The following is a 4,904-nucleotide window of genomic DNA, read 5'->3' as shown; positions in this document are numbered from 1 at the left end:
GAGAGAGTTTTTCATAACACTGCTGCAAGACATTGACAATAAAAAATTCACCAATCACTTCTGGAGACCTGTGAAGTCATTGTGGCCTAGGTAAGCAGATTTACATTTAGATGTTTCTAATTAAATACTAGATTAAAAATAAAATCTCATGCTTGACTGGTTTACATTCAGGCACAATATTTTCCTTGGCTTTTGTATATGAAGGGTGTTGCATATGAGGAACGCTTTTATTTTAGTTTCTTCACTTTAAGGTTTTATTTTATTGAATGTAAAAGTTTTTAAAACTGAGTTACAGGATAACAAAATTCTAAAGCACTGGTTGCAATTCTATTTTGTAGTTTTGGGTTCAGCTTGTCTGTTTTTGACTTTTGACGTTTGAGCTCCTGTGAGTCTTTTATTGTGTATATTTATTCAAAAGGTCATACTTTTTTGTAGCTTGACAGCTTCAGCAGGGGTTAAAGCAAAAAAAAAAAAAATCCTGAATCTGAACTTTTTTCCAGGGGCGGGGCGGGGGGGTCCTTTCTTTAACATTTGAAAGGATACTACGGCAAAGTTATTGCTTTTCTTATTCAAACTGATTTTTTCACGAATATATGGTTGACCTGAAGAATGAAAGCTATATCATACACTTGGAAAATTATGAGCTATATCACCGCTTATCGACACTAGGGGTGTGACAATACACTTAGCGTATGAGATGAGACAAAATATAGATACTTGGTTCACTAGAACAAGACAATATTTTAATACTATTTTTAAGAAATTTTCAATGACAAAATAGACCCACAAATAGACCTAAGTGAAAACCAGGCTTTAGTATAACTATTTATATATAAACTAACGATGAGGCAATAATAATTGGCTCAAATAAAAAATCAAAGCCAAATAATTACATGGTTTTATTGAAAAACACTGTTAACCCTTGTGTGGTGTTCATATTTTTGTTACTCAGCCAGCGTTCGTGGGTCTGGTGGACCCACTGCAGTTTTGGGTTTTTCCCAAAGTGGTCATTGAAAATTTGTCCTGATATACAGTATGTTCTTCACAGAAAATGAGCCAAGGCTAATGAGTCTGAGTTTGAAAACATTATTTATAGTATATTTTTTTCTTTTGATAAAAAGTGAAAACAGGTCCCACAGACCTGAACACCATACAAGGGTTAAAATACATAATGTAATATGCCTATACATAATATGAACATAACCAACTCAAGTACATTATGTATTATAACAAATAGCCTACCTGCAGAGGGCGTTTCACTTTACAGCGTGATTAAACGATGTTTAAATCCATTAAATTGTAATATTTGGCCACATGCAAACTCAAACTTCGCGATGTACAATAAATGGCATATTTAGAAATAGGTTGATGTATTCTCCTGTGTTGGCAAGGTTTATAAATCATTTACATTACAAATCTAGTGAGATAATGCACACTGTTTTCCCAGATGAATATTAATAAGCAATTCAAATTCACAGCATATACAGAGGAAGAGTTTAGCCCCTTTCACACATAGCCTAGTCTTTACTGGTAAATTACCGGTAAGTTACCATTAAGAGATCATGAACAGGACCTTTTCAAAAATCCCGGTAAATTTGTTCTTGCAATCATATCCTTCTTATGGAGATGACATGATTACTCTGAGCTGTTTACAAAGCTCCGCTGCTTTTTAATTAGTTTTCCTATATAAATATGCGTTAGATGGACCATTGCGCCTCGCAGCTTTTTCAACGTGTGCGCTTCTCCATTCATCATGGCTGCAACTCTGCAATTGAATACTATTATGCGCGTCTCGTATTTATAAGAGCAAACACTTTAAACCATGCTTCAGTTCTCATTCACTTTTATTATATTGAAAAGCAGGGCCAGAATATTCTTCAAAAAAGAAACTTTTGTGTTGCAGAAAGGAGCAACATGGAAATGATGTGAGGGTGTAATGAATTTTCATTTGTGGGTAAATCTTTCCTTGAATTTTCTTTTCACTTCACAACACCGCTGCAAGAACACAGTTGGGTTCATGTTGTCCTCTCAAAATGTCTTGGCATGGTGGTGGGTGCACTTTTAAATCCAATATTAATAAGATTATACTAAAGCCTGCAGTTCAGAATCCATGACCTTTGGATTCTTCTTTGTTGCACTGAGTAGCAACATTTGTGAGAAAAACATGTGCTTTTATAATAATGTCCCAGGTTGCACCATATGTTGTTCACAGAAAAAAACCCACTAAACCCACATCCCTTTGTCTTGACACTTTTGAATATCTGCCTGTGTGCATAATGCAAAATCCATCGAGAACAACTGCACAGTCAGGAGTGTTGGCAGTCAGACAAGAAGAACATGAACTTACAGTATTTGTATTCCCCATGGCTCGTATTTAGCGCCAAGATCTGGTTTATTAGCCAAAAACCGTCACGTTGCCAAACGTGACTAAAGGTAAGTAAGATCTGTATCTTTTCGACTTGTTCTGAAGGCTGATGCCAGTTTTCTTTCCAGTTTCTGATAGCATATGCCAGTTTCTTGCCAGTTCCACTGGCAAATCTGGTGTTGGTGCTTGTGTCTGTGTGTGTGTGTGTTTGTATCATAGACAGCAGTGATTAAATGGAAAGCAAATTGAGACTTTTGCTAACACAGAAGTGATCTAACCTGTGCTCAGACCTGGTAAGATAGCAAAGTTAACAATGAAAAGTGAAGGATCTTAATAAGTAACTATAAAACTCAAACATTTCTCATCAAATTAGTCCAAGACCAAATCATGAGTTATGCCATCCACATTATAGTTCTATACTCTTACTGTATGTAAACAATTATCTCATGTAATTTTTTTTTACCAATATATGCAATATATTTATACAGTATATGCATAAACTAAATATTAAATAATTATTTGTTTCAATATAAAGAGGATTTTTGTTAAAAAAAGTATCTACTTGTATTCAGTAAGGATGCATTATGTTGCTCAAACATTGTTTTATTGCTCTTCCATGAACTTTCTATTTATCAAAGAATCCTGAAAAAATGTATCATGGTTTACACAAAACTATTAAGTAGCAAAACTGTTTTCAACATTGGTACTAATAAGAATTGTTACTTGAGCACCAATCTTTGCACAAATAAATGTGGCCTTGGGGAGCATAAGAGTCTTTCCTTACAAACAAACAAACAAAAAAATGACAGATCAGAAATGTTTGAATATATTCATACACATTTGAAATATATTTAAGTAAACTAAAATCAATCATTTTAAATGATAGGAGTGATTTTTAAAAAACGTTTTTTAAAAACGTTAAAATTTAAAATTTATTTATTTATCTTTTTATTTTTACAGAACATCCCCACCCCCAACATTCATACCCTTTACAAATGTGGGACAGAAAAAAAAAATCACAGTCATCATGCATTTTCTTTGCGGAGGAAACATTTGTACATCAAATCACAAGAGCAGGTTGCATTAGTTGACCCATCTTAAATTACTTATCTAAATATCTTGAAATACTTTTCCATCTTTGCAGAAAAATATCCATCTTCATTTGTAGACATGCAGTAATTTTTTTCTTATAATGTTATGTCGTATCTGTAAATACTAATACATATCTTTAGAGGTAATACTAAATTGTTCTTGGAGTTGTGAAAATGACACATTATTTTCCAGTGAATAATTGATTTATTATTATAAGACCTTTATCAGCCCATATTCTAAATCAATCATATTCGAAAATCAATATTACCTTCTATAGGCATGGCCCTGGAAATAGATTTTTGTCCAAATTTTAAAGTATGTTTTATCCATTCATTATCAATTTTGATTTTAGGAACCAATTTTATGTTTATAAAAGGTAGAATGGACAAGGATGTCCATTTGATTGTGCTCTGTTCTATTTCGACCCATCCTGATTTTTTGTCATTTCTAATCCAGGCTGCAGTTAACTGAGCTGCTACAAGTGAATTTGAATCAAATAAATGTAGATTTGATGAGTATAAAAGACTTCTTTCAAAAACATCTACATATCTTACCAACTCCAGACTTTTCAACTGTAGTATGGGAAAGTGTGTATGTAACGTGATTCACCAAATAAAATTTGGGCTGGAGGTTTTCACTGGTCTGTAGCAGCAGAAGCAAGAGCTCATATGGTTTTAGTCGTATCTCTGCGTGTGCTCCACTAGTGAGAGCTGCCATTCCTCCTGAGAGAAGCAGGGAGGACTGCATTAGCCTAATAACCAACATCTGGTGGCCATTCATTAACTTGATCATCCTTGATATCCTCGACCCAGAATTACATTTTTTCACTTTGTAGAGATCCAACTTTGGTCAAATCAACAAAGGAGATGGTGAAGAGGAGAGAAGCTTTACAGGGAGGGCAGAGGGATGGTGGTGAGATGTTCATTAGCTGAGTGGATTCCTGTGGTGGGACGCGCTGATCAGAGGGATGGACAGGTAGAAGGATGAGAGGCTCTGATCTTGGATGACCTCTGATTAACTAAGGGGATTTTTGTGCTTGTGCAACACATGACCTTTACATTTTGATGTACTGCTCTTAAGGCAACCAGTTCAGTTCAGAAGTTAAATAAAAAGTGCACATCCATAAAAAAGTGTCTCACACGGCTCCGGGGGGTGAACAAAGGCCTCCTGTAGCGCATCGATGCGTTTTTGTAATTAAAATATCCATATTCAAAACGTAATTATCACTTTAATGTAGCTTGCGCCAACAGTTCAAGAAACGTCTAAAAACACATCTGTTCCACCTTTATTTGACCCTCTAACTCTAACACTTTCTATTCTATTTTAATTCTACTTTATCTATATTTATCTTCTTTTTAATTTTTTTTATTTAAAATAAAACAACAAAAAACCAACAAACACTAGCTTTCTATTTTTTCTATATGTGTGTGTGTATAATATATATATA

Source organism: Sinocyclocheilus anshuiensis, unplaced genomic scaffold (genome assembly GCF_001515605.1).
Source record: "Sinocyclocheilus anshuiensis isolate Anshui unplaced genomic scaffold, SAMN03320099.WGS_v1.1 scaffold886, whole genome shotgun sequence".
In the NCBI taxonomy this organism is placed as follows: Eukaryota; Metazoa; Chordata; class Actinopteri; order Cypriniformes; family Cyprinidae; genus Sinocyclocheilus; species Sinocyclocheilus anshuiensis.
Note: the sequence above shows the minus strand (reverse complement) of the source record.